We start from the raw sequence: 23,076 nt of genomic DNA on the forward strand, positions 1-23,076 counted from the left end.
TCGCCGCCCGGGTCCCGCCTGCAGCGCCCAATCCGGGCCGCCCGAACGGTCTTCGCCTCGGGTGTCCGGGACTTGGGGGCGGGAACATTGAGAACTAAATTAAGAAGCAGAGCCCGGCGCAGAAGGAAGCCGGCGAGCGGGCGGGGGCTCCCCCGGGACGGCCCGCGGCCGCGCTCCGGGTAAACAAAGGCTCAGCGGGGGCGGGTAACGGTCAGGTGACCACGCCTAGCAGGTTTCGCAACAGCGCAGCGAGCGGCTGTGGCCCCAGCACCCCGATCCTATCCGTGCTCGGCGACAGCACCCACGGTCGCCCTCACCCCACGGAAACTCCAGATCCGAGGCCGCAGCACTCCGGACGTTTCCGTCCAAAGTGCATCGCCGCCGCGGGGCTCGTTGCCCGCCCGGTCCCCACGCCCGAGGCCGTGCCGGGCTTCTGGCTGCCGGGGGCCTTGTCTCCCTCCCGTAGGTGCCGGTGGTCAGCACCGCGGCCGCGGGCTGCCTGGAGCGGTCACCCCGGTACCTCTCGGCTCAGGTTGGAAGCTGCACGAGCGGCGACCCCGCGGTCTCTGCTGCGCCGGCGTCTCCCGGAGCCACCAGTCTTTGCCACTGCTCACAACAAAGGAAACATGTGACCGTTGGGCCAAAACACTTAGCGTCACCCACCCTTGGCCAATGGGGAAGAGGCAGCCCCTTCCCGGAGCACACTGGGCGTTGTAGTTCTTATTCATGGTGGGTTCCCCGGCCACTTGGGTTCCGCTAGAGGGCGAAATCTATCCCCGGCTGCTAATTCTAAACATTTATTTAAGGTAGAATCAGGTTAAAGGAATGCATCTTGAGCAAGGACCGAATGGTATGTTGATTGTCTTCAAAGAGCCCTCTACGTCCTTGGCCTAAGGCTTGTTTGTTTTAATTCTTTCTAACACACTTAAGGAAATCTGAGGGCCTGAGAGGAGGAATGTACTGCCATCAGCGCAGAGGAAGCTGTCTTTCTTTGTAAATCTGTTAAAGTCGCTTGTATCAGACCTTTCGTTGCCTTTTTGTTTTAATCAGACGCATGAGTCAAACAAAAGTTGTAACAAAACTTGATTTTCCAAGGTACATAGAACTTCTTTCAAGACATTGTTTTGTTTCTATCTTGAAACCTTTTGGTTAGTTCTGGTTTCTGATATCAAAGTTGTTATGTACTTCTTTCTTTCTGCACTTCATTAATACGGCCATGACTACGGGAAGAAGATGTGTTGCTACAGGGTGGAGATAATGAGGAGAGTGGACGTCCAGTGCGTTTAATATGCTTTTAGGTCTTTTCATCTATTAACCTTTAAAAAAAAAAGAAAGAAAAGAAAAGAAATATGTATGTATTGAGTACTTCCTGTGAGAGGGGAAACATCTCTGACTTCCGCCAGGGCTTATGGCCAGGTCTGCAATAAAACTGTTTGTCACTCTGACTTGAACCGTTGTCACTATCAGCTTTGAGAATCCTTTGGTTGGCTCTTGTCAGGGGATTCATTTTCATATTCTTTCCCCTCTCTCCTCTTCTCTCCTTTTCTCCCACCTTTTCCTCCTTTCCTTTTCTCCCCTCTCCCCTTCAAGTTTACTTAAACAATACACTTAACTTGAAGGAAAACTATCTAGGATTCATTTTTGAAAATTATTTTTATTTTTTTATTCTTTGTATGTGCGTGTCTGTACTGGGTATATGCATCTGCGTGCCGTTGCTGGTAGCGATCGGGGCATCGGATCCTCGTGGAGCTGCAGTTGTGAGCTGGCTGCCTGATGTGGGTGCTGGGAACCGAACTCCAGACAGAGTAGTAAGTGCTCTTGGCCACTAAGTCATATCTCTAGCTCTATTTAAATTTGCTTTTTAAGGATTTTTGTTGTTGTTGTTTGTTTGTTTTCAGGACAGGGCTTCTCTGTATAACAGCTCTAACTGTCCTGGAACTCACTCTGAAGACCAGGCTGGCCTCAAACTCCCAGAGATCCATCTGTTTCTGCCCTAGAGCTAGGATTAAAGTCATGTGCCACCACCAGCTTTTAAAAGTTTTACTTTCTGTGTTCTAGTGTTTTACCTGTATCTGTGCATGCATGCATTGCCCATGGAGGCCAGAAGAGGGCATCAGATTACCTAGAACTGGAGTTAATGAGGGTTGTGAGCCACCATGTGTGGGTGCTGGGGCTCTAACCTCTGGAAAAGCAGCCAGATATGTGTATGTTTATGCACCTGAGTACATGCATGTGTACCACATGAGTGCAGGAAGAAGGTCTTGGGTGCCCTGGAACTGGAAATGCGAGTGCTGGAGCCGACTCTGGTTCTCTGAAAGGGCACTACACAATCTTAAGCACTAATCCATCTTTCCAACCCCTCCTGCGCTCTTCCTTCCTTTTATGCTTTGTCCTTAAGAAGGAAATAAATGAAGAGTAGAAAGATATATACCACCCCTTACGTTGACTTGGAAAAAACAGTTTTTAACAAAGAAACTCAGAAATCAGAGCTAAAAGAAGTCACAGAAATAAGAATATGTTAACTACAGGCATTAGCTGAAGGTAAATGTAAGCTTCACATGGCTACAGAAAAAGATTTTCTGAAGCTTGCCTCCCTGTATCCTATTTTGTTTGTTTTTTGCTTTGACACAGGGTCTTCCTCTATAGCCCAGGCTGACCTTGAACTCACGATGAAGCCCAGGCTGGCACTGAACTTGTGGCAGTTCTCCTGCCTCAAGTGCTGGGGTTACAAGATAAGAGCCACCTTGCTTGGCTTTAAAAAATGTTCTTCATTTATTTTATTGTTTCTTGTTATGTAACTCAAGCTGACCTTAAAATTCATGACAATCCTCCTGCCTCAGTTTCCCAGGTGCTAAATTTATAGACATGTACTGCCCCCCCAGGCTTCTGAAGATGCTCTTTGGACTTGTTAATCTATATTCTACATTTTTGCACAAAGGACATTACCAGAGAAGAGGGTTTACTCTTTGTGATGGGGAACTATAATCTGTTGTAAACTATACTGCATTTAATAATGTTGAGACAGACCCAAAATAGCTAGAGGAAAAGTAATTTGATAGGCTAGCATCATGGAAATATGCTTCACAGACCTTAATAACCCTTCTGACAACTGCAGTTTACAATGTTTTCGGGAAACTACAATGAAACAACAAATGGTTGATCTATAAGCATCGGTTTACTAAAGCCACTGTAATTTTAAAAACGAAAACAAAACTAGCCCACTGACCACCCACCCCGAGTCCTGTCCTCTGAAGGTGTGTGGAAGTGTGTCTCTGCTCCTAGAATATCCTCACACAAAGATGACAGCACAACTTAAGCCCTGATTGACTCTGAGCTGTAGAACACAAGTTCAAGAGTCAATGATCAAAGAGACTTACGTTTCTTCTAGTAATCATTCGACCTTAAAAGATCTATTATGTACATGTGTGAAGTTCTAAAATAATAATTTTATTTAGTCATCAGTAGTGCTGAGTGCTGGGCAATGGAATTTAGGGCATCACGCATGCTAGACGGTCTTCTGCCCCTGGGCTCTCACCTCAAGCCCCTGAATGTTCCTTTTAAAAGTATTTTAAAAGCTGTGCCTATTTGCTTCCAGTTCTAGATGACTCTGTAACTGGCCTAGAAAAGGCTGAGCCCTCCCAGGTCACCAGCACACAGGCACAGAGCCTGGCCCTGCTGTGACAGCGTTACAGGCACATGCCTGGCATATTTTGGAAAGCCTGTCTTGTTCTATTACTAGTGCATGCAAGTTTTGCCCCAGTGGCAAATCTCTAAATTTAGATGCTTTTTAGGGTGAACTGTGTGTGACCTTTGTCACAAAGATCAGTTTACACCAGAAGGCACCTTGCTTTTTATTCATGGATTTGGAAGGAAAAGTTGGTATTTATAAAACAGGGCTTGAAGATTACTATATTAATGGGAAATGAATATCTAAGAGTTTTGCCTCATATTTCTCCATAGAAGTTTACTTTGCACTTTTTGTTTGTGGAGATAGTTCTCACCTTCTTTTTGGTCAGGAAGGGCCTCTTTTCCTGCTGCTCTGCCAACTGGCCCATTGAACTTCTGAATGGCTCCTAGTTCTGTCTCCCATCTTGCTTTGGAAGGACTGGAAACATGGATTCTTGCCTCTGCATTTGCCTTCTGACATGCATTTGAAAGTGTAAGTGTGAGCCATTAAGCTTGTATACTGTGGAATAATCCTTCTGTACATTGTGAAGACATGTTGCTCTCATTGTTAATAAAAAGTCGATTGGCCAGTGGCTAGACAGGATTTTCTAGACAGAGAGAATGCTGGGGAGAAAAAGGGCTGAGGAGTCTCGAGGAGATGCCGTGAAATGCAGCGCCATCAGGATGATGTAAATGAGCCTTGGGGTGGCACATAGATTAATAAAATTTGGTTTAGTTATTTAAAGAGCTAGAAAAAGACAAGCCTAAGATATAGGCCGAGCATTTATATTTAACATTAAGTCTCTGTGGTTATTTGGGAACTGGCTGGTGGGACAGAAAAGTCTGCCTACACTTGTGTTCTTAAGACTTTACCTATGAAGCCAGCTCTCCAGCCCTGGAATCTAACTCATAAAATAAAACCCCAGGGTAAACTTTCCTGTTTTTTCCAGTAATGTTATGGAGCTGTGTGAAATTAACATAATATAGTTCTAATATAATGTTTTTTCCATTTTAATTAGAGAAAAGACAACTTCGCAGCTAAAAATGGCCAGCACCTGTAAAGCTGGGGAAAAGAGGCAAGATGACCTCAAATTCAAGGTCAACCTTTGTTATAGAACGTGACCCTGTGGCTTCTGAAAGCAGAATTATCTGCCCATACAGGCAACCTCTGTTCAAAATTTCTCAGCCTTCTCTCTCTCTCTCTCTCTCTCTCTCTCTCTCTCTCTCTCTCTCTCTCTCTCTCTCTCTCTCTCTCGTGTGTGTGTGTGTGTGTGTGTGTCTGTCTGTCTGTCTGTCTTTAATCTGTCTGTCTGTCTGTCATAGGTCTCTTTATGTAGCCTGGCTGTTGTGGAATGCTCTATCTAGACCAGACTGATTTCAGAGTCACAGGGATTTGCCTGCCTCTGCCTCTTGAGTGGTGGGATTAAACATGGGTGCCACTCTGCTTTTCTGTCTCTCTTCAAAGATTTATTTTTATTTTATGTGTATGGATGTTTTGCCTGCATGTATGTCTGTATACTACGTGCATGCAATGCCTCAAAAGAGACTAAAAGAGGGCATTGGATCCCTTGGAAATATACTTATAGATGGTTGTAAGCTGCCATGTGGGTGCTGGGAACTGACCTGGGGTCCTCTAAAAGAGCAGTAAGTGCTTTTAACTGCCGAGACATCTTTCTAGCCCCTTGTTCAAACTCTTTAAAGAAAATTATATATTTTAGTTAGATTATCAAGTACTAGACTTTCATATGGCTTTTATCCATACATTCTTGTTTTGATTGATTATCCTTCCAACCTCTTTCCTCTCTCATCCCTAATTCTATTTAAATCTTCCCATCCCTCTACTTTATTTTCCTTTTTAAGGTCTGTTTTAGTTTTTAATTATACATATGTGTCTGTGGTTTTGTGTGGGTATGTGCATGTGAGTGTATATGCCCACAGCAGCCAGAGAGGTGTTGGATCATCTGGAGCTGGAGTTCCAAGTGGTTGTGGGCTACCTGATGCAGGTGCTGTCAACAAGCAGCAACTCTAACCATGGAGCCATCTCTGCATCCATCTCTTTCTATTTTGAACCATCATTCCCTGGTCCATTTCACTGCACCCAGATATAAGTATCAGGATGCTTCAGCAGATGTCCTTGGGACACTCCCACAGGTTCTCTCCCAGTTCAGATCCCACCTGGAACACCCGGACAGTCCAATGGGAGGTGATTTATTATCCCTCTCTTCCTAATTTGTGTTTCCTTTTTTTTTCTCAGAGCCCATAGGAACTTTATATTAGTGTAGAGTACACTTCTCCCTTTCTCTCCCTTTCATATTTCCTTATTGTTCTGGCTTACAGTGTCTCAAACTGGGGACCCACTGTATGCCTGAACTTTTTCTCCTCTTTTCTGGCAGTTCATTGAGCTTAGGTGCAGAATACAGTGCGTGTATTGACTGCCAGCTGCCAGAGCTATATGCTTATGTAGACTATCTTGCCTCTTGCTAGCACTCATGTAGTCTTCCTTTCTGTATCAGTTGGAAATGACTGGTTTCCATGAGAGGTTTCATTCTAGATCGGGGCAAACAATATTCGATGTTTCTTTCCCTTTTCTCAGCGTATGGTGTCCCATATCCGGTGCCCCCAAAGGGTCCCCGCTGTATGGGCATTAGCTAAATTTATGGTGATGGTGAAACCTGAGAGGCCCCTCTGTGCCTTGCAGGTCCACAGTAATCTGGAGCAAAGGTTGGGACATGCATGGAACCTACTGAAGCACCTGGATTCTACGGAGGAGCCTGGCAATGGTTGTGCACTTGCAGTCAGTATGGTGGGGGTATGTCATGTTGGTACTAATATCACCCTCAGACTTTTCTACACTGTAGGAACTCAGTCACATGTTCCAATCTTCTCTTCCCAATTCTTTTATTGTTAATTAACTCTGTTCTTCAATAGTTTCATCCATGTATAGCACACATTCTGATTATTGTCACCACTCACCCTTTCCAGTTCCGGCAGCATCCCTTTCTCTCTATGTTTGTATTGTGACCCACTGTATTCAACCAGGGTCAGCTGTATGACCCCAGGTTTCTAACAATCCACTGGAGCCAAGTGAGCTCACCAAAGGTTGCATAACTGAATACAGTGACTACCCCATCCCTTGTAATGTATTAGTAGTCAGTGGTTCATCAGGGCGGGGCAAGGCCTGATGTACTATTTCCCAATTCGTGTTTGACTGTTGGCACACCCTCTTGTGCGGGCCCAGTGCAGGTTGCCACAACTGCAGTGGGGTCATGACTGCAGCATTTATGTCATTCCTAGATGACAGCATTGCACAGCCCTTCCCCATCTATTGGCTCTCATATTCTTCTGTGATGCTGCCTGAGCCTTAGAGAGGGAACCTAAATGTCCTGCTTAGGACTGAGTACTCAACTATTGGTGGAGCCTGCTCATTTGTTTCCCACCTGCCCAGACCTGAAATAATCACACTGAAACTATATTAATTGCAAAACTGCTTGGCCAATGACTCCAGCATATTCTTAGCTAGCTTATATCTTAAATTAACCCATTTCTACTATTTTATATTTTACCACAAGGCTCATGGTTTACCGGCAAGGTTCCGGCTGGCTGCTCGTGTCTTTCTCCTCCAGCAGCTACATAGTGTCTCCTGACTCCCGTCTACTGTCTCCCTACATCTCTGTTTGGAGATCCTGCCTGGCTTTACTCTGTTAAACCATTGACCGAAAGCAGCTTTATTCATTAACCAATAAAAGCAACACATCTACAGAAGGACATCCCACATCACTCAACCATCACTTATTTTCAGTCCTTGATCAGTGGTGAGTCTGCCTTCACTAAATGCATTGTTTACTGCAGAGCAGCTTCTCTAAGGCTCAGAGTGGCATTTGTCTACATATATCAACATTTAGAAGACAGTTTGGTGCCATGTGAGATTAGCTAAACAACAAGTAGTAAGTTACCCCTCTTATAACATTCCCAGCATTGAGTTTTTGAGTGGGTTTACAGTACCCAGCCTGTATTCCCTTCTGTGGAGCAGGCCACAAATGCAAGCAGAGGATGGATTCTTATTCCTATAATAGTCATGCTACTACCACAACATTGAGCATATCTTGCCAAGTGGGTTGGTACTATACTCCGAGGGTTCACAGCTGGGGAGACTGTTGTCATTTATCCAGCAGCCTATACAGCACATTCCAGCCTTATGATCTAGCCAGCAGGGAGGAGGCTGCTAGTTCACTTCCATCTTGACTTCTCCACATTTTACATCCAAGTCGTGTGGTGTCTTCAACAATATCATTTTAACATCAAATTCTGATGGGTAACCAAGAGGAATGGCAAGTGCATATATTGCTTGGTGGCTTCTGAGCTTCCATGGCCAACAACTCAAAAGGAGGTATTTCACACCTGGCACGGGGTTTTTTGTTCATTAGCCCATGACTTCTAAGCCCATGCAGGCTATCTCTCTCCCATCTTAAACGGTTAGATATATTATATTCTTTTTACTTATGTATATGTGTGCATGTTTGTGTGAATGTATGTCATATATGTTCTTGGACCCACAGAGACCAGAAGAGGTTATTGAATCCCTTGGAGTTGGAGTTACAGGAAGTTGTGAGCTACTTGACATGCATGTTGGGAATGGAGCTGGGGTCCCCTGGAAGGGCTTGGCTTACAAAGTCATAGGTTTCTATGGTGCTTTTTCATATACCTTTTGTTTTGGCTAATTTAGCTCCTCTTCTTACCTCATCCACCCATCCCTGGTAAACTTTTTCATGCTAGGTACCCTCTTATATCACCATGTTCAACTGTCTGTCCTCCCTTAGGGCATCTGACTCCCTCCTTAAGCCTCTTTTTAGTTTCCTGGTTTTTTACAAGTGTTCTCATTTAAATACACAAAGTGATTTGAAGCTAAGATGCCCAAATGAGAGAAAACACAGTGTTTGTCTTTCTGGGCCTGGGTTACCTCTCTCAGTGTAAAATTTTTCAGTTCTATTAATTTCAGAATTTCGTTTTCTATAGCACTGAACAAGATTCCATTGTGTAAAATATGGAATATTTATTTTTTGAGACAGGGCCTTACTATGTATCCTTGGCTGGCCAGGAGCTCAAAGAGTTCCTTTGTGTCCCAAGTGCTGGGATTAATGGCATCTATCACCACTCCCGTCTTCTTATCTTTTAAAAAGTGACAGTTTGGCTTGTTTCTTCATTTACAGTCTCTATTTCAGCCAAATCTATATTAGTAAGAACATGTTGTAAGGTAAAAATAGTACATCAGTTTGAATTTTAACAACAGAGAGAGCTGCTTTGAGGCATTAAGGTTGTTTTGGGTCACATAACGTTTTGATTAATGAGTTGTTGAAATTTCATAAGGAAATGAAACTTGGTAGTCTGGCTTTTACCAGGTGTTTATATGTGACCATGTATGATTATACTGTCTGGCAAGGCTGGTCAACATTTTAGTTAAATGTATTCTTGTGTTACTGGTAAATGAATGGGGAAGTAAAATGCGGAACAGATGATTACCATGGGCAGGAAGCAATAGAAAGGCAAATCAACATTGTTCTCGACTTGGTCCTTTGCATTATTATTATATTTTTTTATAATACAAACTATATATGCTTTAGGGCAATGCCCTTTGAACCACCACTTAGTTATTCAGCGAATCATTGCTGATACATCTTGAGTCCCAGGGAGGACCATGTATTTCTGCCCCAGTGTGGAAAGATCCTGCAGTCTAAGTGAGTTTGCAAATGAGAAAGTGAGAGGGCTATTGCTCTGGGGCCAGGCTTCTCTCCTGAGAGTGGCTGTTTTGCGACTGTCATTGTGTAATTGTGAGGTAGAATGTTGAAGGAGGCTTAAGTAACAGCAAACTTCCTGAGTTTTAGCAACCATGTAGCTCTGGGTGAAGTGGTGTGTAGATATAGACACAACTTGGAGGATAAGCCAGTAATTGATTGCAAAAATGGGTTCCTGGGTAATGTGGGGATGAGGCTGTACTCTGGGCTAAGCTGCTGCTCAGCTCTGACTTGTGTGGGACAGTGGCTTTAAGGCTGTGCCTTGTCCTGGGTTCTACCAAAGCAGCAGTTGGCTCAATAATTTTTCCTACCAGTGTCCCAACTATAAAATTAAGGAAATTAGAAACACATGTCACATAGGCGTATTATGTCAATGCAAAAACAGAGCTCTCACCTCAGAGGAGTAAGAAACAGTTTATTCTGGAGCTGGTCTGGGACATGGATTAGGTTACACCAAACACCACGCTCTAACATGGTAACCAGTTCATGAAGTGTTTACAATTGCAGCAGAAAAGAAAGTAATAAATCAAGGCACTTTTCAAATATGTAAGTAAGAAAAGCAAGTGTGTAAATGGATGTGGTGGTTTGACAAGAGAATGTCCTCCATGGACTCATGTATTTGAATGCTTAGTCCCTGCTTTGTGAACTGCCTGAGAAGGATTAGAAAGAATAAGAGGTATGGCCTTGTTGGAAAGTGTGGCCTTGTTGGAGGAAGTGTGTCACTAGGGGTGGGCTTTGAGGTTTCAAACGTCCACACTAGGCCCACACATTCTCTCTGGCTGCCTGTGGATCAAAATGTAAAGCTCTCAGCTACTGCACCAGGGCTGTGTTTGTCTGCTTCTCACCATGGGGATAACTAACACTCTTAAACTGTAAGCAAGCGCCCAATTAAATGCTGTCTTTTCTAAGAGTTGCCTGGGTTATGGTGTCTCTTGACAGCAATAGAACACAGGCTAAGACAGTGAGTTGCAGCAAAGTGGGTAAGTCTCTTATCTGGTGGTATTTTTAATTGGGGACTGATGGGAGATAGCGGCCTGTTAAGTTAATATGGCCCAGCATATTTTGATTGTCTTAATATTGCTAAATATTGATTGTGATATAGATATAAGGTGAGACACAGAGGTCTGTCTGTGGAGATCTCTGCAAACACCATGGCCAGTAAAGTGTTGATCCATGTACGGTAAAAAAGGAGTCTGGTTCAACATGACTACTGAGTGTTGTAGCCAGTGTTGGTTCAAACGTCAAGAGTCTGACACTAAGCAATTTATTTTAGGCAAAAGTAAGCACAACACAATTTGGAAAAAAAACTTTCCTGGTGATAATTAACTTAAATCCTGTGTGTATAACAAATCTTAAGACATGATTACGTTGAAACTTTGTAAAGTACATGTAACATCTATAAAACTGAATTCTATAGATTGACTGAGAAACAATGCTTGAGATAAGGGTCTAGGGAGGATGACTGGTGATTTGAATGAAAATGTCCTGCATAGGTGTAGAAGGAGCAGCGGGCTGCGTTCCCACCCAGCTTCCGCACGGCTAGCTTTACACCCGAAATAACAATACACAAATTGTATTCATTTAAACACTACCTGGCCCATTAGCTTCAGCCTCTTATTGGCTAACTCTCACATCTTGCTTTAACCCATATTTAGTAATCTGTGTAGCACCACGAGGTGGTGGCTTACCGGGAAAGATCTTAACCTGCATCCATCTCGGAGAGGAGAGCTATGGCATCTGCCTCACTCAGCTTTCTTCCTCCCAGAATTCTGTTCTGTCTACTCCACCCACCTATCTTCTGACCTATCAGGCCAAGCAGTTTCTTTATTAATTGACCAATGAAAGCAACACATAGAAAGAAGACTCACCTACATCACATAGGCTCATAGGAAGTGGCACTATTTAGTGGTATGTCCTTGTTGGAGTAGGTGTGTCACTGGGGGTAGGCTTTGAGGTTTCAGATGCTCAAGCCAGGCCCAATGTCACACTTTCTTTCTGGGGCTTTCAGATCCAGGTGTAGAAGTCCAGCACCATTTCTGCCTGCATGCCACCATGCATGCATGCATGTCATGATGACAATGGACTAAACCCCTGTAATTCAGCTCCTCAGTTAAATATTTTCCGTTATAAGAGTTGCCATGGTCATAGTTCACAACACTAAAAACCCCAACTAAGACAACTGATATAAACATAAAGGTTTGAGAGAGCTAGGTGTATCCTGGCCATACTGATAGCACAGATATCACCAGATTATTAGCTTCATCCTCCTCCTTGCCTTCTGGGTGGAAAAAAAGGTTATACAATTCTTCTTTTGAAGAGATAACCCAGCATGTGCTGTGTGTTCAACATTACTACTTTACCTAGTGCTTATCCGTGAAGAGGATTTCATGCCCTCTACAGAGGTCAGAAATGAATGGTTATTAAAGGGGCTAATGGTAACGTAAGACAATTTGGGTTCAGGAGCTGGAGAACTGACTCAGAGGTTAAGAGTACAAAGGACCTAGATTTGGTTCCCCAAACCTACATGATGGTTCACAGTCATATGTAGCTCCAGTTCCAGGGGACCCACAGTTTTCTCTGGTCTCCACTGGGCTTACAGGGTACATATACATATATTCTAGCAAAGCACTCATATGCATAAAATAAAATTAAATAATTATTAAAAAAACTTGGGTCCATATATACAGCATTCCACTCTTCACCATCGTGGTGGTGGTGGTGGTGCTGCTGCTGTTGCTGATTCTCCCTCTCACCCTTCTTTTTCTTCTTGTCTTTTTGAGACAAGATTTCTCTGTTATGCAGCTCTGGTTATCCTGGGGCTCACAATTTAGACCAGGCTGGTCTTGAACTTACAGAGATCTGCCTGCCTCTATCTCCTGAGTGCTGAGATTAAAGGCTCATCCAGGTAGTTCTAATCAGTTAATTGGATTGTAGGATCTTTAACAGGTATGGACTTTGGAGGAGGGAAACTCAGTTTAGGATTCCTTTGCTTTTCTAGCTTCACCTTTTGTACATATGGAGATCAAGCTTTATGTTCCAAGGTTTAACCTTGAAAGGATTAGGTTCCTAGGATCTGTAGAGTTGATGCTGAATATACAGAAAAGGAGAACATTAAGGAAAAACTTCTTGATGATATTAAACTTATCAACCATCATGATTTGAGTATGAGTTTTATTTTTTTGTACCTTCTATATCTGACATAACATTGACATGTGATGGGAGTATTAAATCTGAACTTAAAATAATCAGGAGTACAGTACAGCTAAAGAGGTAAAGGCAGTGGATAAAGGAAACTGGCATTTAAAAAAACCACATACCATATTGTTTAACCAGACTGACTATATGCTTTCCCTATGCACAAAGTTATTTGTATCTTATGAATTTTTTTGGTATTTGGGATATTTAAAAAATTTATTATCTTCTCATTTTAATTTTTCTTCTAGTAAGCTCAATTCTGTGATTATTACTTCATAGGGAGTAGTTGCTTCTAGGAAACACTGATCTCTAATCTCTAATCATATTTGTATTAGTTTGGGTTCTCTAGAGAAATGGAAATGATAGAATGAATAGTTGTGTGTGTGTGTGAGAGAGAGAGAGGGGGGGGGAGGAAAAGAAAGAGAGGGAGGGAGAGAGAGTAAATAGGGTTTATTATTGTGCCTTACAGGTTATGGTCCAACTATTTCGACAATGACTGTCTCCCAAGAGAAAGTACAAGAATCAAATAGTTGTTTGGTCCAGGAGGCTGGATGGTCTTCAGTATATGCTGGAATCCAGAAGAAGTAGGCTCTAATACCAGTGAAGGAGTTAACTTGTCAGTGAGAGTGAGGGCAAGCAGAGAGACAGCAAGCCCTTACTTCTTCAGAGTCCTTTATATAGGCTGCCACAGGAGGAGTGGCAGAGATTTAAGATGGATCTTCCCTCCTCAAAAGATATGGATTTAGGGTGGGTCTTCTTGCTTCAAATTATTCAGTCAAGAAAAATCCCTCACGGGTGTACCCAGCTGTTTTGGTTTTAGTTAATACTAGATGTATTCAAGTTGATAACCAAGATTAGCAGTCACAATGACTAATAATTTTATTTGTATTATTATTTTATGGTATTATACCAGATTCCAGTTGGAAAGTCATGTTATAGAATAAATGAGATAGCAATATAATATTATTTTAAATTCCTTTTAAACAAAATCATTCTGCATGTAACAAATCTTATTAAGGAGAGAGACAGAAACATGTAACAGACATGGCAGAAATGAAGATATTTTAAAGTTCAGGAACAAGATGGCAACCAGGAAGGGACAAAGACACATTTTGGGAGTGTCTGCTAATCTCAGTGAGCTGACCCTGGAATGAAGAGAAAAGATGGGCATTTCCAGCAGTTGCTGGAGTCATTTGCTCCGGGTCATTTTTCTAGCTTTCTACTTCAGCATCTGCTACTTTTTTTTTAACCTCTGTTTGGTGAAGCAGAAAGCCAAATTTGGACTTTGGATTCTCCAGAAAACCTGACCTTTGGGAAATCTCTCTTTGATAGGTACTCTTCAGGCTTTGCTTTTCTGTTTGTTGTGGACTCTTTTAAGCAGTGTGGGATTCTTTTGAACCATTTGAGATGACTGCCATTTTATGACTGGATTTATCTTCTGGGGTTCTCTTGAAAAATAGTGTGCTTTTATTGTTAAATAGACAAACCTGGTGACAATGGTGGGGCAGAAAAGAGAAAGTTCTTGAAGGCACTGGAATCCAGACAGATTCAAAGTCAGGACTGAGGAGGTATGAAAACAAACACTATTCTGCTATTCTTGTAGTCAGAGGTTTCAGACAGACATGATGAGGTCTTCTTTTGAAGTAGGAACAAGGGAAGTGAGGGTCCCTTCTTGGGGTTCTTAGTCTCATTAATAAAGGAATTTAGGAATGAACTCAAATGGAAACTGAAAGACACTTTTATTATAGTTTGAAAACAAAAAAGTCCAGGGTAGGAAAGCTGTAAATCTCAGCAAATGCCTGGTGGAGGAGGATAGAAGGAAGAAGGGAAAAGCCATGTTATTTAAACTGACATGGCAGACCAACAGCCACAAACCAGGAAGGAGACTTTAGAGAAAGAGTAAGGTGATGTGGAAGATCCTTCTGTCTATGTGTTGCTTTTATTGGTTAATGAATAAAGAAACTGCCTTGGCCTGTTGATAGGGCAGAACTTAGGTAGGCAGGGAAGACAAAACTGGATGCTGGGAGAAAGAAGGGCAGAGTCAGAAAAGATGCCATTGTAGCCCTGCCAGAGAGGATGCTGGAACTTTAGCCAGTAAGCCACAGCCATGCAGTGATACACAGATTAATAAAAATGGTTTAAATTAATATGTAAGACTTAGCTGATAAGAAGTTAGAGCTAATGGACCAAGCAGTGATTTAATTAATACAGTTTCTGTGTGAATATTTCGGGCCTAAGCAGCCAGGAACCAACAAGAGGCTCTCCCCGCAACAGTAAGGAAGCTCAAAATGTTGGGAAAACTCAGTGTTAGGAAAACATACTGAGAAAAGAGAAAAAAAGAAGAGTACAAGTTGTATTTTCTGAATCAGAGAGCATGGAGGAATGCTGCCTCCTGACTTGCCCTCCATTTTGCTTTTATCATACATTCTAAGACCACCCACTCAGTAGTGGTATTGCACACAGTGATCTGCCCCACATCAATCATTAATCAAGAACATGCCCCACAGACATGCCTATAGGTCAGTCTGATGGAGGCAATTCTTTAAATGACATTCCTTCTTCCCAGATTACTCTAGCAAGTGCCACCTTGACAAAAAAATACCCACACTATTTGTCAACTTGACATTGCAAATATATCACAACTGAACCATAATTTTTCCTTTTTTGTTTGTCCCTAAAATCTCATGTTAATATTAATATTATAATATAAAACACAGCTCAACCTTTAAAAGTTCCATAGTCTTTAAACATTTTGACACTTAAAAATCCAAGATCTCTTTAAAGATCCAAAGCCTCTTAACTATGAGTATCTATAAAATAAAAAGTATGCTAAATACTTTCTTATTCTAAGAGTGTTTTAGTCAATGTTTTATTGCTGTGAAGAAACCATAACCACAACAATTCATATAAAGGAAAGTATTTAATTGGGACTTGCTTACAGGTTCAGAAATTTAGTCCATTGCCATGACAGGAAGCATTCCAACACTCAGGGAGGTATGGTGCTTCAAAGGTACCCAGGAGTTCTATATCCAGATTGGCAGAAGCAGGAGAGAGAAAGACACTAGGTCTATCTTGAGAATTTGAAACCCCAAAGTCCACCCTTAGTGACATACTTCCTCCAACAAGGCCACACCCACTCCAACAAGGTCAAACCTTCCAATCCCTGTCAAGTGGCACCACTTCCCAGTGACCAAGCACTCAAAAGATATGAGCCTATGGGGACCATTCCTATTCAAGTCACACATTCTACTCCCTGGTCTCCATAGGCTTATAGCCATATCATAATGCAAAAATGCATCCAGTACTTCAAAAGTCCCCGTTATCTATAACAGCCTCAGCAGTGTTTAAAAGTTCAAAGTCTCTTTTGAGACATATGGCAATCTCTTAACCATAATTCCCTGTAAAATCAAAAGAAAAAAATAAGATCACAGATTTCCAACAATCCGTGGCACAGAATATACATTACCATTCCAAAAGAGAGGAAAGAGAGCAAAGTGAGGAAATCCTGGACTGAAACAATCCCCCAAACCAGCAGGGTAAATTCCAAACTGTGCATCGCCCTGTCTGATGTCAAAGCACTCTGCAGATCTCCTCCAACTCCTTTCATCTTTGTTGACTGCAACACACTTCTTTCTCTTGGGCTGGTTCCACTCCCTGTTAGCCACTTTTGTCATCAGGTATCCCATGGCTCTGGCATGTCGGACATCAACATCTTGGTTCTCCAAAGCAATCCAGGATTCATCTTTATAGTTTCATGCAAAAACTTCTGTAGGCATCCATGCAGGGACATCTCTGACACCCACCCGGGCTTTAGCAGCTTTCCTTAGTTATGGAGGAAGATTCCATAACCTATTTCTTCTATCCTTGACTCTAAAGCCAGAACCACGTGGCTGAAGCTGCTAAGTTTATCTGCTTGCTGTGGCTGAAACATGACCCCATTATTCAAATATATTTTTTTTTATCAGATTTCTGTTTCCAGTGATTTCTTTCACTGCCTTAGCTTGGCTGTTCTGGAACTTGCTCTGTAAACCAGCTGGCCTTGAACTCAGAGATCTGCCTACCTCTGTCTACCAAGTGCTGTGATTAAAGTCTTGTACCTCCACACTTAGCCCTAAACTCCTCTTTAATTCATTTTCACAAGTTGGAAGGTTAACTGGGTGAACTCTTGCCATGAGGTCCCATTCCTTTATCCCATTTAGCATTAGGCTTTTCTTTAAACTTTTTATCTCTTTTGAACACTGGACTTAGCTCCATTACAGTTCCTGGCACTGCTTTCTCCTCAAACAGTACATTTTGTATTTTTCTTCACTCAGAGTACTCTTTTTCATTATAGATCTGCATGAGAGTGACCACTAACAACCGTAAAACAGTCACTACTAGGCCATCTTGAAATCTCTGCCAATGCCATTAATCCAAAACTCTTTGATTTAACCTCAGGCAGACTTTTTTGGACAAGATCAGCAAACAATCACATTCTTCACCAAAATATTTCAAGAATGTTTTCTATGCTACTTATAATATTTTGCTCCTCTGAAACCTCTTGAACCAGGGCCATCATAATCTACATTGCTCTCAGCAGCACTTTTTTTCCTGCTCCTATTAGTATGGCCCATTAAATCTCAGTTAAAGCATTTAACTGCTTTCCTAATCCAAAATCCCAAAGTCCATATTCCACCAAGAAACGTGGTGAGGCCTATCATAGTAATACCCCACTCCTGATATCAACTTTCTTAGTTGATGGGAAGAGATACCATGATCAGAGCAACTCTTATAAAGCAAAACATTTAAATGGGGCTTCCTTACAGGATCAGAGGTTTAGTCTATTGCCATCATAGCAGGAAGCATGGCAGCACAAGGCAGACATGGTGTTGGAAAAGTAGCTGAGAGTTCTCCATCTGTTTGGATGCTCACCTTCCTAGACCTGGATGGAGGGGGAGGACCTTGGACTTGCCACAGGGCAGGGAACCCTGACTGCTCTTTGGACTGGAGAGGGAGGGGAAGGGAAATGTGAGGCGGGGAGGAGGTGGAAATTTTTAAGTAAAAATAAATTTAAAAAAAATATTTGTTTTGGGTGCTACAAAGTGCTCAGAACAATTTTAAGATGGCTAGATGAGATGATCCAGCCTAACAGACTCTTCTAGTCAAGATTGAAACATGTGCTGTACTTTCCCATTACACAGAGCCTGGACAACAGTTGATAAAGTTACCTTTCTCAGGACTTGACAATTAACCAAAAATTTTCTTTTCAGGATCTCCTAAAGATGTTGTAGTCTCCAGACAGCAGGATGTAAATTTAAGCATACCATGCCTACATTCCTAAGCGTTGGAGGTAGGTGATTTTTGGTCATTCAGTGGGTTATGGATATTTGTCTTTTTTGGGGGGGGGGATGGTTACCTGTTGTTATTGGTTATGGTCAAGAGGAAAGTTGAACAAAGGAGATTAGATTCAGAGTTCTTGTTTAGAAAAGATAAAAGGGGGATACAGTTATGATAGGATAAAAGAGTAGATTATTGAATCTACTCTGGCAAAAAAACAAGGGAGGATATAGATATAATAAGATAAAAGGTATATTTTATTGAATCTACTTTTAAAGAGTAACTACTAGCTTTAAGTGTTTTACATTGGATTGACGTTTTGTATATTGCATATAAATTTTATATATTGATACAAATTTGAGATTAACTTTTAGAGCATACTGTACATACATTTCTACTCCTGTTCAAGGTATTGTACCTATACTACTCATTTAACAATGTAATGCAAATTTCTAGTTCTTGAAAATTATTATTACCAACTGTTTATAATAATAATGAAATGCAGGTTAGTAGTTAATAGTTAGTGATAGTTGGTAGTTAATCACTTATTATGATTGAACTTGTAGTCATATTAGGTATGTTTTCAAGGTCAGAAAAGATATATTTTAGATAGGCAGGTCATCTTCAAACACTTCAAAGATCTACAGAATATGGCATTTAAGATAATTTAATAATATAGGCTTTTTTGGACAATGAAACATTTCTGATCCTGGCAGACGAGTCTACCACAGAGACGATAATGGGGATTGAAGAAACTCCATATGGAGTTTACTTTCCTTGTGTAAAAGTAAGCCACTGGGCAAGAAAATGCCCTTGCCTCAATTGCTGACAGTATGCTGTCCTAATTCGACAAGCAGGAAACAAAGGAGAGTGACTGCCAAACATTGTCACAATAAGGTAGGAATATCCTGCTTCACAGAAATGCATGTTGAATATGCTAGGTCTGTAGGCTGAGGATGGGTGCCTCTCAGTTGCAGAAGAACTCTGTGTGACTGTCCAGGTAGCCAGCTGTTTCTGTCATTTCTCACAACTTTCAGAAGTCGCTTGACTGCACTTCCTGCTTACTCAGATAATATTTCTTCCCTTTGGGGTCTTTGAGGGAGTTGAAGACTGGGTATTTATAATTATAGCTTTCCTTGTTTACCAGATGCAGAAAGCAAGTTGTGATAGAAAGTAAATTAGGTACAAGACTTTGGACTCACCAAGATAGGATAGATATGGGAATATTTTCTCTGAATTTGTCAAGTGCAAATGGACTAGACATTGTTGATGTATTTATTACCTGTATATATTATATATAGTTATTATACTTATTGTATATAGTTTTTCTTATATTAGTTATAGCCTTTTTAAATTTTAGACAAAATGGGGAAATACAGTGGTATATTATTTGCGTTTTAATAAATAAAGCTTGCCTGAAGATCAGTGCAAAGCAGCCACACTAGTCGACCATATGGGCCAGGCAGTGGTGGCACTCATCCTTAATCCCAGCAGCCACACTAGTTATCCCTAGAGTTTGGGCAGTGGTGACACACACCTTTAATCCCAGCACTAGCGTGAATCATAAGGCAGGATGAGACAGGAACTCACTCTCTTTTCTGTCTGAAGATTTCATAGAGGTAAGAGCTCCCCAGTGGCTTAATTGCTTTGCTTTTCTGATCTTCAGGTTGAATCCCAGTATCTCTCTCGGGGTTTTTATTATTCGTGCTACATTCAGAGATTCTCTGATGCTCTGTAAAGAAAATTTTATTACATATATGTTATAATGCTGATCTCTTAGTGCCTTACAGACTTTTAAAGGCATAAAAATCATGTCTGATAATCTTGCTAATTAAAACCTGAATATGAATCTGCTTATTTTGACAAACATTTCAGCTCTTGTATATATGAGAAATTCTTATATATAATCTGTTTGTAATAACAGGAACTGTTCTCTAAATTTGTGAGTTAAAATTTTGATTTTTGTGGCAACAGGCTTAAATTAGAATTGCTTCAAAAAACAAAGATTCTATCTAAATTTGCTTTGCAAAGTTTCTAAATTTTGCTTTGTATGTAGTTTCAGTATGCTGTGTCATGATGCCAACTTTTGCCATCTATATGCATAGATGACTCTTACACTATTCTGAAGATTTAGTAGATACTGGATATTTGTAAATTGTTCACAATTTCTTAATTTTCAAAATAGTTTTATTCATGTTGGTTGTGTTTTGTAAAGCATTATAGTTAATGCTTGTTTATTGCTTGATAGTTGTGTTTCTGTAAAGCCTTAATATGGAATTTTAAACAGTCTACATACATGAAGCTTCTGACAAAGGAACCTGAACAACATTGAGATGTAGAATCTGCCCATAGAATAAGCAGAATATGCATTTGATTTAAAAGCCATTTCTATATCTCAGTTGCTTAAATTGCACCTAAAGGGTTTATTGGCACTAACTAACTCCTTGACATCTGTCACTTGTTCCCAAGTGTGGGTCAAATCAGACCAACCAGGATGAATCCTTCCCTGGCATCATGGGACAATGGGAACCACAACACAGATGGTTAGTCAGCAATGTCTGCAGAGAATATTTTTCAGAGTCAAGTGGCCGGGTTGTTAGAGTTCTGAGGTGTAGGGAGGTCCCTGGATCTCTTTGATCCCCTTCCCAATGAACTACATTGGATAAATCTCCCTTTTCAACTTCCACTATTCATTTGACTATTTTAATTTTAATTAGTTTGTTGAGAATGGGATTGTCAAAGGGCTTGAGGCACTCGCTGTAATGACCAAGTTCAGTAACAGTCAGAGTCATGAGATATAAGGGTTTTGTAGATTTGATAGCTATAGCCAAGTATCATCTCTTATTTTATAATCGTAAAGGGAAATGAGAGTCCAATATTGTACAGCTACTTTTATTGATAAAATATCTAATTTGTAAAAATCCAATCTAACTATACTATCAGAAACCTTAATATTTAATCATGAAATATGGACTTTTCTTTGAGGGGAGCATTTTATTTTCTTATTTTTTTGTTTTCAAGACCGGATTTCTCTGGGTAACAGCCATGGCTGCCTAGAACTTGCTTTGTAGACCAGACTGAATTTGAACTCACAGAGATTCATCTGCCTTTGTCTCCCAAGTGCTAGGATTAAAGGCATGTACCACCAAGCCCTGCTGGAATTTGGATTCTTAAGGTAGAAAACACCATGAATATTGTCATTAGAGATTGATGTCTTTTGAATAATCTAGATAAAAAAGAGTTAAGAACAATTCTTTTGGTGTCTCTATTAGAATCAATAGAGTTAAAGTTACCCAGAGGTAGTCAAGTAGGCCTTAGAACCAAAGCCTTTGATTTATTGTTTCTTGACAATAAAAAAATAATGTTCTTATATGACTCCAATGACTCATGGTAATGATCACTTGCAAGTAAAGATGAATGGACTAAAGGGTACACTGTGTGATTCAGTGCGCCACACCGCAGCTTCCAGGGTGAGATTTCTCTGTCTCCCTCCCACCCTCATTATATTTGGTCTTTGGTTTTTCTTTTATATTGTGTTTTGTTTCATGGGGGAGTTTGCAAGAGAAGAGGGCAGATGCGAGGGGACAGGGAAATAAGTGGGATAGGAATGAGTGATGTGAAATCCACAAAAAATCAATAAAAAGAATGAAAAATGTTTTTTATGTGTATGGGTGTTTGCCTGCATGTGTATGAGTGAAAAAAAATGAGACATGACTGCTCTAAGATATGGTTTTAAGGAAAAGGTTTGTTGTAGATATAGGAGAGAACAGCCCAAGGCATCTGAAAAGATCCAGACTGAACATGGCCTGCGACTAAACTGAGTCATGAAAGGAGAGAAAGAGAGAGCAAGAGAAGAGGGGCAAGTGGACAAAAAGAGAATCAGAAGTGGAGCCAGCCAGGGGTCAAGAGATGAAGATACCAAAAGGACATATAGCTGAAATGGCTTGGTTTTCTAGGGAAGAGAAGCTGGGGGAAGGGGTAATGAAGCTCAGGGGATAGAGACATTTAGGATAGGGGATAGGGCATGCCAGCCAGAATGACTCTATAAGTACTAGTGATGCTGAGAGATGTTGGGAGAGCCTCGTGGGCCAGCGTCCACTTTGATACATTTATAGGCACCTCAGCCATTTGTCCAAGGTTTCTTTGAGAGTCCCACCTTTTTGTTGATGATAATGGGCAACTTAATCTCTGCTGTAACCACTTCCTGTTGAAATTGGAATGTTGATGTCAAGACCTAGGAAGGCTGGGATGCAGGTCAAAGCCAGGAAGGGAGAGAGAAGTGCAGAGGGGTAGATGAGATGGTATGTGTGTGTGTGAAAACATCTGCTTGCTGCCCAGGTTTCTGGGGGACCACTTGGGGTTAGTGCGGTGTGGGCTGTTTTGGAGCAGTCTATGATGTGGGAGCTCCCTAACAGTGTGTAAGCAAGAAGAAGGTGTTGTGTGTCTTAGAGTTGGAGTTACACACAGTAGTGAGACTTCATGTAGGTACTGAGAACTGAACCGATGTCCTCTGCAAGAGCAGCTGTAGTAATATTTCATTTCTATTTTAATAAATAAAGCTTGCATGAAGATCAGAGAGTAAAACAGCCATACTGGTCAGCCTTACAGACCAGGCAGTGGTGACATACACCTTTAATCCCAGTAGCCACACTAGTTTACCATAAAAACCAGTGATAGTGGTGCAGGTCTTTAATCCCAGCCCTAGAGAGGAATAGAAGATGGGAGGAGATGGCTCTCAGACACATTCTTATTCTGAGATTCCTGGAGGCCAATTGCCATTTCAGACTGAGGTAGAGGTAAGAGCTAATGGCTGACTGTTTTGCTTTTCTGACCTTCAGATTGAACCCCAATATCTGTCTCTAGGTTTTTATTGATCGTGCTACAAGCAGCAAGTTCTCTTAATCATTTAGCCATTTCTCTAGTGACTACAACATTTTCAATATCAACAGTAACACAGTAACCCAATTGGGTGGACTCAGTTGATAGTTGCCCCTCTTTCTTACGTGTAAGAAGTTTGGCTTTAGCTCTTAGAGTTTGGGTCTAAAACAGATGAACCACAAATCAATTCTTTTTTGGAAGATTTAAAGTAAGTCTTTGCCAGTTTAAAAAC

The 23,076-nt window shown here is 41.3% G+C and overlaps 1 protein-coding gene and 1 long non-coding RNA gene across 3 annotated transcripts in view; one reads left to right on the top strand and one right to left on the bottom strand.

The window, feature by feature from the left end:
• The window catches only part of Klhl24 (kelch like family member 24), a 36,987-nt gene extending 36,354 nt beyond the window's left edge, over positions 1-633 (bottom strand). The window contains exon 1 of one of the 2 annotated variants that reach the window (XM_038344961.1): positions 521-633. The gene's annotated coding sequence lies outside the window, so the exon portion shown is untranslated. Of the gene's footprint in view, positions 1-317; positions 444-520 lie in introns of those variants that run through there. The other variant, XM_038344964.1, reaches the window with a different exon arrangement.
• Positions 634-739: 106 nt separating this feature from the next.
• The window catches only part of LOC119825326, a 56,288-nt gene continuing 33,951 nt past the window's right edge, over positions 740-23,076 (top strand). The window contains exons 1-3 of the long non-coding RNA XR_005287205.1: positions 740-850; positions 6,365-6,475; positions 17,900-17,979. This is a non-coding gene — a long non-coding RNA (uncharacterized LOC119825326). The remainder of the gene's footprint in view (positions 851-6,364; positions 6,476-17,899; positions 17,980-23,076) is intronic.

Source organism: Arvicola amphibius, chromosome 10, assembly GCF_903992535.2.
Source record: "Arvicola amphibius chromosome 10, mArvAmp1.2, whole genome shotgun sequence".
NCBI classification, from domain to species: Eukaryota; Metazoa; Chordata; class Mammalia; order Rodentia; family Cricetidae; genus Arvicola; species Arvicola amphibius.